At 41.3% G+C, this 15,460-nt stretch overlaps 1 protein-coding gene across 4 annotated transcripts in view; it reads right to left on the bottom strand.

Moving 5' to 3' along the window:
- The window catches only part of Znf609 (zinc finger protein 609), a 153,481-nt gene that overhangs the window by 53,858 nt on the left and 84,163 nt on the right, over positions 1-15,460 (bottom strand). The window lies entirely within an intron of this gene.

The raw sequence follows: 15,460 nt of genomic DNA, 5'->3' as shown, positions 1-15,460 counted from the left end.
GGTGGTACACACCTTTAATCCCAGCACTCACAAGGCAGAGGCAGGCGGATCTCTGTGAGGCCAGCATGGTCTACAAGAGCTAGTTCCAGGATAGGTAGGGTTGTTACACAGAGAAAGAAACCCTGTCTCAAAAAAACAAAACACCCTCAGGGTGTATGTATGCACAAAACACTGATAAGAGGTTGGAAACTCTATTGCATGCCTGCTGGGTGACTGGCTCGTAACAGCTGGGTGGCAGGACAGTATCTCAGTGACCTTTTGATCTATTTGTTGAAGCAGGGTCTCCCTACATTACCCTGGTTGTCCTGGAACTAACTTACCATGTAGACCACGTTGGCCCCGAACTCACAGAGATCTGCATGCCTCTGCCTCCCAAGTGTTGAGATTCAAGGCATGAGCCACAGTGGTCTCCAAAAGGAAATACACACCACACACACACACTTATAACCCAAGGACAACCTACCTAAGTCTGATTCTAGTTGTCTTGAACCAATGGGCATGTTTCACAAATATGCAAATATCCAAAATCTTTATTGAGAAATAAACAGCAATTCTAAACTCCTCTGTGGCAACCAGAATTCTGCCAGGAACAGTGCCAGAAAAAGCTGTGTTTCTAGCACATCTGAGAAAACGTGGCTGCTGTTTATCGAATTAAAATGCAAAGCCGTTCATTCCAGTGTCACTAGGAACTGTCAGAAAGGGATTATGGTTCCCACCCCAAGGATGCAGGTCAGCTACACAATACCCATCTTCCAGTACTGAGGAGGAGAAAGATTAGGCCTGCTTCCAAATAGCAGGCCTGCCTGTTACCGTGGTAACCTCCTTTCCCTGAGCTGCTCTCATTTGTCTCTTTCTGCCTGACCTTCATGTTGCTCTGACAGTATCCGAGGAGAAAAAGGTGCCTGCCTGCCAGCTAAGCACTCAAACTGAGGGCACTGAGCAAGAACAAGAGACACTCAAAGTCCCTCTCATTCTAGACTTAAACTGTGACCTTGGAGTGATTAGAGTTCTGAAAGAGATTTCTGGTGGCTCTTGTCATTCCATCCTTCCTCCCTGCTCTCAGGGACACCTCCTTCTCTGACACATCCTTTTAGTGTGATGAATCTGAGTCAGAGTCAAGTGGGAGGGTGACAAGCCACAGAGGAGAGGAAAAACAAAGCATGATCAGCTGAAGACTAGAGATAATACAGTATTAACTTAGAGCTGCCTGAGATCCAGCAGCATTTAAGTAGGTGCCTCCTCTCTTCATTGCTCGTGCTTGTGTATTGTCAGGAGAGATAAGAGGAGCCCAAACCTCAGTGCTTCTTACTGTTTTTCAAGACCTGGAAATAAAGTGTTTGATCACTGATCAAACAATTATTGAGTTCTTTCTCTGGAAAGCTTTTATATTATGCACTAGAAGACACCAGTAAATACATAGAAATTAGAAACTACCAGAGCTAGTTTCTCGCGACTGTGATTCCAGGACTCAAGATGTTGATGCAGAAGAACTTTGAATTCCAAGTCAGCTGGGATTATATATATTAAATCACCCAAACGTTCAGAGAAAGAAAGGAGAGACAGAGAGAGCGAAGGAGCGAGAGAGAGAGAGAGAGAGAGAGAGCGAGCACACTAGTGCATATCTCTGAGGAACCTATGGGCGCTATGTAAGACAGCCAGGGATAGTATTTCTGAAGAGGCAGGATTTAAACTGAGACGCAAGATAAGAAAGTGCCAGTCACATGAAGAACCAAAGGGTAGACAATAGGCAGAGAGAACAGCATATACAAACCTCTAAGACAGGAAAGAACTTAGCATGTATGTCCATATTTCACTTGATATTTGACATACCCAGGGGAAAATGTGTCTGCTGACTCTCAGAAGGCACGGAGAATGAGTAACATTAAAATAATTAGCCATAATGGACATGGAGGCTTGCCTCTGTAATTTTAGTGCTTGGGAGACTAAGGAAGGAGGACTACAAACTCTAAGCTAGTTTGAGAAGCAGAGAACCATCCTTTGAGTAGTATCAGACTTCTCTCTACACATGCACCTGATGGAGGAAGGTCATTGGCTAATAAAGGAACTGTCCTGGCCCATTTTATTGGTTAGGACATAGGTAGGTGGAGTAAACAGAACAGAATGCCGGGAGGAAGAGGAAGTGAGCTCAGACTCGACAGCTCTCCTCTCGGGAGCAGACGCCTCAGCAGAGACGCCATGCCCCGATCCCGGGCAGACACACGCGATGAAGCTCTGACCTAGAATCTTCCCGGTAAGACCGGTGCTACAGTTTATTAGAAATGGGTTGATTGGGATATCAGAATTAGCCAGTAAGGGCTAGAGCTAAGGGCCAAGCAGTGATTAAAAGAATACAGTGTCTGTGTAATTATTTCGGGGCATAAGCTAGCCGAGCAGGCGGCTGGGATGTTGGGGACGCAGCCCCGCCGCCCATATTACTACATGCACCCACACACATTTACAAACAAATGTGATAAAACAAACCAACAATGCAGCTAATCAAAGTTATTCACTGAATCCAAGTGACTGTTATTATTTTTAAGCTATAAAAACGCTGTGATGGCCGGGCAGTGGTGGCGCACGCCTTTAATCCCAGTACTCGGGAGGCAGAGGCAGGCGGATCTTTGTGAGTTGGAGACCAGCTGGTCTACAAGAGCTAGTTCCAGGACAGGCTCCAAAAGCACAGAGAAACCCTGTCTCAAAAAACCAAAATAAATAAATAAATAAATAAAAATAAAAATAAAAAATAAAAATGCTGTGATGGGGCTGGGAGATGGCTCAGCGGTTAAGAGCACTGACTGCTCTTCCAGAGGTCCTGAGTTCAATTCCCAGCAACTACATGGTGGCTCACAGCCATCTTAATGAGATCTGATACCCTCTTCCTCTTCTGACCTGCAGGCATACATGCAGACAGAACACTGTATACATAATAAATAAATAAATCCCAAAAAAAGAGACGAGCACCCAAATAAAATAAAGAAAATAAAGATGTAAGCCCTTGAATTTACATTTTAAAAAAATGCTGTGATGTCTTTATAGTTTGTTTATCCAAGTTCTTAGGAAAATTTGAGTTACTACAATACTAGTGTGGTGGTTTGAAATAAAATGGCCCCTAAAGAGAGCGGCACTATTAGGGTGTGTGACAATGGTCTGTATTCTGTCAAATTTATTTTAAATAAATGCTGATTGGCCAGTATCCAGGCAGGAAGTATAGGCAGGACAACCAGGCAAGAAGTAGAGGTGAGGTGACGAGAACAGATGAATTCTGGGAAGAAGAAAGTTTGGTCCGCAGTCCTGTCCCAGCCACAGAAAAAGCAAGATGTGACTGCCCAGCTGAATAAGGTACTGAGCTGCATGGCTAACACAGATAAGAATAACGGGCTAATATAAGCTGTAAGAGTTAATAAGAAGCCTGAGCTAATGGGCCAATCAGTTTATAACTAGAGTAGACCTCTGTGTGGTTTCTTTGGGACTGAATGGCTGTGGGACCTGGTGGGGCACAAAACCTCAGAAAACAGACATACTCTTCCTAGACTAAGAGTATCCAAAACATAGATGCATACACACATGGAGACTGGTTTGTCTAAACTGGCCCCTCTTCTCATATGAATGACCTATATCACTTCATAGATAATATGTAAACAGTTAAGGCCCTAAAACTTGAATATTGAGCAGAGTCAGGGTCCCTGCGAAGTTAGACCAATGAAAGTCTAGAATTCTTTGCATACAAGTAGATTGATCCTTTCTCCAAACTTCCTTTTCTGAGGCAGGGTCATGCTGGACAACCCTGGCTGGCCTGACATTCTCAGCAATCCCTCTATTACAGTCTTCTGACTGTTAAGATTATGGCATAAACCACTATGCCTGTACGGAGTGTATTTTTTTTGTTTGTGTTTTGAGCAATGGTTTCTCTGTATAGCCCTGTCTGTCCTAGAACTCACTCTGTAGACCAGGATGGCTTCTTAGATACCTGTCTGCCTGTACCTGCTTGGCAGCGCTGGAATTAAAGGTATAAACCACCACCTCCAGTTGAGTTTGGCATTTTGAAACAGCAAGTAGTTGGCAGCTAGGAAGGATTTAAGTTTGTAAGTTAAACGGGGCCATATGCAGTATTTTCTTTCCCTTTCCAACATCTCCTGAGATCAGCTGAAACTTAACCCTTCCTCCACTTTCTAGCAAACTAGAAACATGCCACAGCTTACCCTGTTTTTAAGTTTCTCATTAAAAAAAAAAAAGTGGCAAAGGGTCCTGCTAAATTGCCCGGGCTGGCCTTGAACTTGTGACATTTCTACTTTGGCTTCCAGAATAGCTAGGAGAACAGGCTTGCACCATGAAGCCTGACAGACCACACCTAATTTTATACTAGCACCATTAGTCTCAGTTTTCACTGTCACTTGTCTGTGACACTTAACTGTGAATACCATCAAGAACTTTCTGAAAGGATAGCTTTTCTTGCCAAATCCCTACAATGTATCAGGGTATGAGTCTATTTTCAATATGAATTTTTAAAAATCATTTTATTTATAAATTTAACCCTATAGAGATGAAAACTTCACACAAAACTATGTTCCTAAAATGTAACACTTCAGAAAAGAGCAGAGAAAATAAATCTGATTGATACTAAAAAAAAAAACTGAGCTGGGCATAGTGGCACATGTCTTTAATTCCAGCACTGGGGAGGCAGAGGCAGGTAAATTTGAGGCAAGCCTGGTCTACATAGGGAATTACAGGATAGCCAAAGCTTCGCAGTGAGACCTTGCTTTGAAAAACAAAACAAAGCAGGCAGTGGTGGTGCATGCCTTTTAACTCCAGCACTTCAAGGCCAGCCTGGGCTATAGAGTGAGTTCCAGGATGGGTTCCAGAGAAACCCTGTCTCAAAAAACAACAAAAACAAACAAACAAAAAACAAACCAAAAATGGGGGCTGGAGAGCTGGCTCATCGGTTAAGAGGACTGGCTGCTCTGCCAGAGGACTGGGGTTCAATTCTCAGCACCCACAGGGGAGTTCACAGCTGTCTGTAACTGCAGTTCCAAGGGATTTGACACCCTCACAGACACACCAGGCAAAACATTAATGCACGTAAAATAAAATTGAATAAAATAATTTTAAAAACTTAAATGAAATATATAAAAGGCATTTAGAATTGTTGCTTGGCACATGACTCAGATATCAGCACCAAATTCAGGCTAAGAACAGGTTAGGTGTTAAGATTAATTAATTTTTATGTTCTTGCTGAATGCCCCTGGCTGGCCTGGAACTCATTAGGTAGACTAGGCTGATATGGAACTCTCAGCAATCCTCTTGCTCAAGTGTTAAGATTAAAGCATGTGCTACCAGAATGAGAAAGAGTTCCATATTTAGAGGCCATGAGTGGGTTCAGTGGTAAAGGCATTTGCTGCCAAGCCTGATGACCTGAGATTGCAGACCAGAACCCACATGGAAGAAGAAAAGAGCTGATTCCTGATCTCTTTGCCTTAATGTTTCATCCAGGCCTAATTTTTAATGGCTAAGCCATTTCTTCAGCCTGTCTTGGTTTCTTAGTGAGATTCCTGGTGACCTGAGTTCATCCCCAGACTTCATGTAAAGGAAGACAGAAAACAAACTCTATAAAGGTGATCTTTGGCCTCCACACTTACTATGGGGTTCAGGACTGTAGCACTCGCGTACACAAACACACACACACACACACACACACACACACACACACACACACACACACACACACACTAAGTAAAAGTGAAATAGGAAGCATACATCCATTTTTTACTGCTCTGGCTGTCCAGGAACTCTTTCTGCAGACTAGCTTGGTCTTGAACTCACAGAGATCTGCCTGCCTCTGCCTCCCAAGTGCTAGGAGTAAAGGCATGCACCACCACTGCCCAGCTCAATTTAGATTTTCTTAGACATCTTTCAATATTATGTAGTCTATGGTGTATAGATTTTACACATCTTTTGTTGGAGTTATTCCTAACAATTTCATATTTAATACTGCATTAAATGGTATGTTTTATCTCAATTTGATAAAAAGTACATAAAAATACTTTTAATACACTTTCATTCTGCAGTGTAACTAAATTCATGCATCAGTTCTTATTGGTGTATGTATGCGTGTGTGAGTTTTTAAGATGGGGTCTTATGCTGGACAGTGATGGGGCATGCTTTTAATCCCAGCACTTGGGAGGCGGAGACAGGTGAATCTCTTTGAGATCAAGGCCAGCCTGGTCTACAAGAGCCTAGATCCAGGACAGGTTCCAAAGCTAGAGAGAAACCCTGTTTTGAAAAAACCATAAACACAGGGTCTTGTGAATCCAAGGTTGGATTTAAAAAAAAAAATCGCACAGATATTAGTTCAAAGCCAGCTTTAGCTAAGTAGTTGGTGGCTAGTTTGCATAGCTTGTGACCCTGTCTCAAACTAAACTAAACTAAACTAAACTAAACTAAACTGAAGAGTTGTTGAGAGAGTTTAGCAAGTAAGAGTGCTCCTTGCTCAAGCCTTATGACCTGAGTCTGATCCTAGGATTTAAAATACAGATTTAGTGGCTCTACTCTGTAATCCAAGCACTCCTACATGTAACTGAGAGGTACAGACAGGAGATGTATTCCCCAAAGCTAAAAGCAGAATAGCAGTGTTGTGCTTTCCTGTCGCTTTAAGGGACAAGCCATGCCCACTTTCATTACCTCTGACCTGCCCGCCGCCATCTTGGCTGAGGGCCAGACCACGTGACCACACTCTCCTGGTTTTACTCCCAGTTTTACCCTGCCTTCTCACCCGGTTTTCACTAAAATCCTCCTGTTAACTCTGTTACATGTGTTTTGAGCAATGGCATGTCTCTCTGATAGGGCCCATCAGAGTTGTCCACTTGCCCAATTCCTGTTCACTCTTTCTATATTAATAATAATACATATATTTTAAACTGGTATGTACCTTTAAGTCTCTTAAGCTGTTCTCTACCATTGTCAGTTCTGCCACTAACCTTATATTACAAGCAGTTTTTTCCCTCTATCTGCCTTTTTACAAATGTAAATCTTACCTGTTGAGAGCCAGTGTGGTCAAGCTCAGACCCAACTTTCCAAACGAATTCTATACTATAGTTATACCTGATAAACAGCCCTCAACTGCTCAGAGATCTGGGGAATGTGATATTTAAGTATTTAATTTTTAAAAACTTTTCACAACAATAAAAAAGAGACAGGTTGGCTCCTAGCAGCAGCTCTGTGCTCCCTCCAAAGAAGACAGAAGACAGACATGCGCAGAACAACGTCCTTCTGCATTTCGCTTCGACTGCAGAGCGCTGACCATTGGGCAAACCTGCCTTTCATCTGAAGTAAAGAACTCTAGACGTGGACGGAATCACTGGAATCGACAGCCTAGCTGCTCAGGTCAAGGTAGGCCTGTCTTCCTACAGATTTCTTAGCCCACAGGATATTCTGGAGCCTGGCAGGCCCTGCGCTAAACAGCAAAGTTCAAGTGCAACCTTCAGCGACCATGGAGGACCCAAAAAGAGTAGCTCTGGGTGCCAACCAAGTAAGTTCTCTGTTATTTTTTTAATCAGTAACTCAAGTAAAATCTTATCCTTCTCAAAGATCTCTGACAGTTTGACAACTAAGAGGTTTTGCAAGGTGACCTCACCAAACAAATTTCAAACCAAATTTATCTCTTATGCTACAGTCATTATGTGTCTAAAACTTCTGTTTTCACAAATCCAAGGAGTTCTTGTGAGTTCCAGGGAGCCGAATTAAAGAATCCATCTTAAACAGGTCAGATACCCCCTCAATCCCCTGGTCCTAAAAATTTTTTTCCCTTAATTTAACTTTGTTCTTTGTTCTGCCAATACCTTAAACAGGGTAAGAGATACCAGACATTTCCATGCCACAGACATCGGTCAAAAACAAAGAGACCAGCTATGCCAGGATGTTCCCAGTACCCAGCCTTCTCTCGCGCCCCCCCAAAAGACGATGCCCACAATCAGCAGGAAGCAGTCTTGAGAATTCGCCGCCCCAATTCCTTCAAACTGGAGTGTCTAATTTGCTTTTTATTAAAAGCAAGATGTGGGAATGTTGTTCTTTTGGTCCCTGCCCTAGCCACGCCCACTCCTTTTAACTCCTGACCTCCATCCGCCCCGCCATCGCTCTCTTCCTGCTTTTCCTCTCACATGGGGCTTTGCCTCTCTCCTCCTCTCTCTCTCTCCCCTTCTCTCTCTCTCTCTCCCCCCCTCTCCCTTTATTTCTTTCTCTCCTTGTTAATAAATTCTTATATGGCTATTTCCTGTGTTTATATGTCTGACCCGCCGCCACCGCTGCTGGGACCTGCCGGAGTTTGCTGCCGGGCGGGGGGACCCCAGGGATTATTTTTTAAGAATAAAAAGCAGAAAGAAAAGATTGCCTCAACAAGGCAGAAGGAGAATCAACTTCCAAAAGTTGTTCTTTGACCTTTGCATGTGTTGTGCACAAACATACCATATAAACACAACAATGAGTAAAAGTAAAACTTAAATTTAACAAGTACAATGGGCTGGATCAAACTGTACCAAGACCTTCCCTTCGGTCAGGTATTGATGACACACTCCTTTAATCCCAGCACTTGGGAGGCAGAGGCAAGTATATCTCCAAGTTTGAGACCAACCTAGTCTACATAGTGAATCCCAGGAAAGTCAGGGTTACACAGAGAGAAACCAAGTCTTGAAAAAACCAAGCCAAACTAAACAAAACAACAAAAAGGAAACAAACAAAAACTCCTTCCTGAAAAACACATGTAAATGAGGTAGGTATTCAGCTTGGTGTGAAGCTTAAGAGGATCACAAAGACATTCAGTAATCAAAATATCTTAACATAATAACTTTTTTAGGTCTGAATCCTTTTTTAGAAACCATGTAAACTCTAATACAAAACTTTTAAGTGCAGTAAGAACTGTTGATACAATTCCTGAGCTTTCTCATCATAGCATTAATTCAATAACTCTTAAAATAAAAAATATAAAAGCCAGGCATGATGGATTAGTTCTTTAATGCCAGCTACTTAGGGAGCTGAGGCAAAGGGATCACTGAATGAGATTATATTTAAAAATAAAAAGTGACATGAGAAATTGGGTATAGTGCAGCAGGGATGTTAAATACATGGGAAAGAAGCAGCAGCTATGTAGTTGAAATAGAGAATACCCTGGCAGGCTCCAGGATCCCGATTCAAAACAAAACAAAACCCAAGGAAGATCAAAACAAGAGAAAAAAAAATCTTAGACCCAGCTTTTGTGGTGAGCACCTTTAATCTCTGCCTCAGGAGAAACCCAGTCTTGAAAAACAAAACAAAACAAAACAAAAAAAAAAAAACCCAAACAAACAAATACTGCAAAGGATGTGGAGACTCCTACCCCCACCCCTCTGTTTTGTTGTGGAGACAGGGTTTTTCTCTGTGTGTAACAGCCCCAGCTGTCCTGGTACTAGCTCTTTTTTTTGTTTGTTTGTTTGGTTGGTTTTGGTTTTTTTTTTGTTTCTTTCGAGGCAGGGTTTCTCTGTAGCTTTGGAGCCTGTCCTGTAACTCACAGAGATCCGCCTGCCTCTGCCTCCCAAACGCTGGGATTAAAGGCGTGCGCCACCACTGGCCGAGCTTCTAGTTTACTTTCTACTGCTGTGAGAAAACACTACAACCAGAAGCAATTTAGGGAAGACAAGTATTTATCTGGCTTATACTTTCAGGTCACAGTCAACTATTGAGAAAAGTCAATTCAGGAACCCAAGGTAGGAAACAGAAGCAGAAACTATTGGGAAACACTGTTCATTTGCAGAGTCTTAGCCTCAAATACCCCAGGCCACCTGTCCAGTGAGTAGCACTGATTGGGCTGGGCCACCACATAAATGAACAATCAAGATAATCCCCTCTTAGACTTGTCTTCAAGCCAATGTGATATAGATGCCTTGATCAAAGTTTTCTTCTCAGACGATGGTAGGTTGTGTGAAGTCAAAAATTAAATTAACTAGGACAGTATGCTTAGGAATTTCTGATGATAATATAAAATGGTTCATTTCATAAAGTTAAAATGAGTTACTTTCACCCTAAAGAATATGCTTAGGAGAATTAAAGATACATGGCCACACAAAAACTCAAATATGTTCACAGCAGTATTATCTATCATAGTCAAAAAGTCTACAAGAACCAAAAGCAATCTACAGATTCAATGCAATGCCCAGCAAAATTCTTCAAAGACCTCTAAAGAACGGTACTCAACTTCATTAGGAAAAGCAAAAAACCCAGAATAGTCAAAACAATCCTAAGAACTTCTGGAGGCATCACAATCCCTGACTTCAAACTTTACTACAGAGCTACAGTACTGAAAACAGCCTGGAACTGGCATAAGAACAGACAAAAGCCGGGTGGTGGTGGCGCACGCTTTTAATCCCAGCACTTGGGAGGCAGAGGCAGGCAGATCTCTGTGAGTTGAGACCAGCCTGGTCTACAAGAGCTAGTTCCAGGACAGGCTCCAAAACCACATAGAAACCCTGCCTCTAAAAAAAAAAAAAAAAAAAAAAAGAACAGACAGAAGGACCAATGGAACTGAATAGAAGATCCAGATATCAATCCACACATCTTCGAATACCTGATATTTGATAAAGAAGCAAAATATATCAAATGGAAAAAAGAAAGCATATTTAACAAGTGCTGCTGGCATAACTGGATATCAACATGTAGAAGAATAAAAATAGACCCATATCTATCACCATGCACAAAACTCAAGTCCAAATGGATCAAAGACCTCAACATAAAGCCAGCCACACTGAACCTTATAGAAGAGAAAATGGGAAATATACTTGAACGCATTGGCACAGGAGACCACTTCTTAAATATAACCCCAGCAGCACAGACACTGAGAGAAACAACTAATGAATGAGACCTCCTGAAACTGGAAAGCTTCTGTAAAGCAAAGGACACAGTCAACAAGACAAAACGACAGCCTACAGGATAGGAAAAGATCTTCACTATCCCCACATCAGATAGAGGTCTGATCTCCAAAATATACAAAGAACTCAAGAAATTGGACATCAAAAGATCACATAATCCAATAAAAAAAAATGGAGTACAGACCTAAACAGAGAACTCTCAACAGAGGAATCTAAAATGGCTGAAAGACACTTAAGGAAATGTTCAACATCCTTAGTCATCAGAGAAATGCAAATCAAAACAACTCTGAGATTCCATCTTAACACCTGTAAGAATGGCCAAGATCAAAAACACTGATGACAACTTATGCTGGAGAGGTTGTGGGGAAAAGGGAACACTTCTGCATTGCTGGTGGGAATGCAAGCTGGTACAGCCCCTTTGGATGTCAATGTGGCGATTTCTCAGAAAATTAGGAAACAACCTTCCTCAAGACTCAGTAATACCACTTTTGGGTATATATCCAAAGGATGCTCAATCGTGCCACAAGGACATGTGTTCAACTATGTTCACAGCAGTGTTGTTTGTCATAGCCAGAACATGGAAACAACCCGAATGCCCCTCGATCAAAGAATGGATAAGGAAAATGTGGTACATTTACACAATGGAGTACTACACAGCAGAAAAAAATAACGACAGCTTGAATTCTGCAGGAAAATGGATGGAGCTAGAAAACATTTTTTTGAGTGAGGTAACCCAGACACCAAAAAACAATTATCACTCATAGGTGGTTTTTAAACATAAAGCAAAGAAAGCCAGCCTGCAAACCACAATCCCAGAGAACTTAGACAACAATGAGGACACTAAGAGAGACTTTACATAGATCTAATCTACATGGGAAGTAGAAAGTAGAAAAAGACAAGATCTCCTGAATAAATTGTGAGCATGGGTACCTTGGGGGAGGATTGAAGTGGGGAGGGGAAATGCAGGGAGAGGAGCAGAGAAAAATGTAGAGTTCAATAAGTATCAATAAAATAATAAAAAAGAGTCTACAAGGTAATGAAAGGACAAACCAAGTATAGTATAGTGATACAGAACATGAATCATGCAAAAAAAAAAAAACCCAAACAAACAGCACAGTCACCTTCTCCATATCTATGGGGGATTGGTTACATTAATTTCATCTACTATAAAAATACAAAGATGCTTAAGTCTTCATTTAAAACAGTTTTGAGTATGTGTGTATACACATATCTTCCCTTGTACCATTTTGTTTTATTTAAGACATGATTTCACTGAAGTCCTGGCAGGCCCAAAATTCAAATTTGCAGCAATCTTCCTGCGCCTGAGTACTAGGATTACAAGTATGCCGCCAAGCCTGGCTCCTCCTATACTTCAGATCACTAGTATGAACAAATATAATGCTTATACATCATTTCACATGCATGAATTCAGCAGGAGGACCTAGTATATGACAATTCCATTTTTTGTTTGTTTTTAATTTCTGAATTTCCTGCCCCAAATATTTTTTAACTTTGGGTGGTTGGATCCACAAATATGGAGGTCTGAATGTACTGATACAGGCTCTCATGTGGATGAACGGTATGACATTAGGTGCCCAAAGTCAGACATACTGACACACATGTGAAATTTAGCGCTCTGGAGTCAAGAAAGAAAATTGGGAGTTTCAGACCAGGAGCTGGAAAAAAGTGATTATGAGCATAATGTGGGGCGGAGTACTAAACTCCGGTCCTCTGTAAGAGTTGTGTACATTCTTTACTCCTGAATCATCTGTCTAGTCCCTCAAACAAAGAGAAATTATAGTTATAAATTAATAAGAACAGAGAGTTCATTGCTAGTAAATAAGAAATAAGAAAATGTACTCTTCAGGCTTAAATAAGAAGGCACAAGGGAGTTGATGTGAGAGTACATGGGAAGTACATGAAAGATAACTCCATAGTTGCATACATTTCTATTGCCACTCAAACATATTACCGAAGTCCAGAGGCTTAAAGTCACAAACATTTATTAACATATAGTTCTGGGGCTGGAGAGATGGCTCAGTGGTTAAGAGCATTGCCTGCTCTTACAAAGGTCCTGAGTTCAATTCCTAGCAACCCACATGGTGGCTCACAACTATCTGTAATGAGGTCTGGTGCCCTCTTCTGGCCTGCAGACATACACACAGACAGAATATTGTATATATAATAAATAAATAAATATTTAAAAAAACTGTTGCCATGGTTATGGTATCTCTTCACAGCAACAGAAACCCTAAGACACTGTATAAAAATGAGAAGCACTTTCTATATCACCAACTGCAACAAGTCAAGCAAGACTCATTTCTATATACTGTGCTGCCAAATACAAGCCCCATTAGGGAACGGCACATAGAGCAAAAGGGGTTGGCTTAGTAAAATGATTAGAGAGTCAAGAGAACTCCAACTCTGCAAGCTGCTGCTTTTAAGAGAAATTCATTTAACTGCAGCCTAGGTTTCTCCCCTCTTCTTGCTTCAAAATCAGATGTTCACCCATCCCTAGCAGTAAGAGAGAGGGCACTAACAGCAGACCACAGAGGCTGCAGACACAACTTGTTTTAATTGCACCAGCAACTGCTAAGCAATTAGTGGAAGAGAGAAAGACAGCATTAGGGCAAAGATGAAAGGAACATGTAACCATGTGGAAATTTGTCATCTTCAACCCAATGAGAGCAGGTTATTTATGGCAGGTACACCAAGCAGCAAAACCTTGCATCTGAATTCCCAGGTGACTTCCCAGGAGCAGAGTGATACAGTCTGGCTTTCCACTGGCTTATAGTTTTTATCTCCCATATTCTTCCCTATGGCCACCAATAAGGTGAGGGAGGCCTACAATAGATGAAGTGTGTGATTTAGTTTGAGTCCCTTGTGCAGAATCTGTGCTTGCACAATACTGGGATACGAGCATCTATAAATACTAAATACTAAGATCAGTGACTCATCCGAAGCATACATGTGCTGGACTTAGGGAGTGGTACGACAGGACCTCTATTAATTAACTTCTTCTGCTGGTTCCTTTCCCAAGTTATATCCTTATTGTATCACAGACAAGAAAGGCAATAATATTAAAAACTAACAACCTGAGAAAGTCAATTCTCAAATGTAACCTTGGATGCCAAAGAATTAGCATGAAAGAAAAACAAGAGCTACAACACTTAAATGTCATCTCCTTAGTCCTCAGGGAATTTAAAACAGTATCAGTAAACACTGGTGTTTTTGTGAGGACAGAGGATAGAAACCAATGAATGGTTTATTTGCAAATCCCTAAGAAAGATAATGTTCAGCTATCCTCATTTCCCCATATTCACCATTAAGTCACATGTCCAGAAAATCCCAGATTTTCTATAATAACCTTGATTCTAAAAGAGTCTGACCAGGTGTAATAGTGAACACCTGTAATCCCACCATTCCTGTGAGGTCGAGACCAGCTTGGGTCATGTGAGACTATCTCAAAAAACTCAATGATATAAAAATAAATTTTTAAGTCATTTTATGTATGGGTTTCTCTAAAGCTGCAGCACAGTGCTGTCTACAACATAGTGAAGCAACATAAACAGGCAAAATTAAATGCCAAGCCTAAAAAAAAATAAGGCAGCTAAAAATTGGGCAGGGGCTGAGGGGAAGAAATCTCAGCAAAATATATCAAGTACAAAAGGATGAAGAAGAAGGCCTTGACAGAGTTGCACGCAGAGGTGTTCCCACCTCTGAAAATCTTTTCCCTGAATACTTAAATTACAAATTACATACCCGCCAGGCAGTGGTGACTCACACATTTATTCTCAGCAATCAGAAGGCAGAGGTAGGAGCATCTTTGTGAGTTTGAGGCCAGCCTGGTCTACATAGTAAGTTCCAGGACAGCAGGAAACCCTGTTTCAGAAACAAACAAAAACAAATTACACAACCAGGGTTGGAGAGATATCTCAGCTGGTAAAGGTGAGGCTCACAATCAAAATAAAATCACATACCTAAAGCTTTTTATGACTTCACCTCTATTTTACTTTCTCCATAACACCGTCATTGTCTAATATTCCATGTAATTGTTAAAATTTTATTACATATGGGCGGCGGTGGTGCACACCTTTAATCCCAGCACTTGGGAGGCAGAGGCAGGTGGATCTCTGTGAGTTCGAGGCCAGCCTGGTCTACAAGAGCTAATTCCAGGACAGGCTACAAAGCTACAGAGAAACCCTGTCTTGAAAAACAAAACAACAACAAAAACAAAAAACCCAAAAATTTATTACATTTATTTATTTAGAGAGTATGTACACATGTCATGGTCACACAGGAAGGTCAGAAGACAACTTGTAGTTGGTTCTTCCTTCCATTACGTCTCTTCTAGGGACTGAACTCAGGTCTTTAGGCTAAGCCTTAAGAGCCTTCATCCACTGACATTTCTCTGGTTCCATCTAATTTATTTTATGCCAAATTACATATTTATTTTTTCACCTTTCACTCCCAAGTGAGATATATAGGATATATGTTCAATGATTCTGTGCTGAAGTCAGGGCCTGTCATCACTCCATGAGGCTTCTTTTAGCAAATTAGAAGTCTCCATTGCA

The sequence above is a fragment of the Microtus pennsylvanicus genome, chromosome 3 (genome assembly GCF_037038515.1).
Source record: "Microtus pennsylvanicus isolate mMicPen1 chromosome 3, mMicPen1.hap1, whole genome shotgun sequence".
Lineage (NCBI taxonomy): Eukaryota > Metazoa > Chordata > Mammalia > Rodentia > Cricetidae > Microtus > Microtus pennsylvanicus.
The sequence above is the reverse complement of the archived record's forward strand: the minus strand, read 5'-3'. Positions and strand labels throughout refer to the sequence as shown.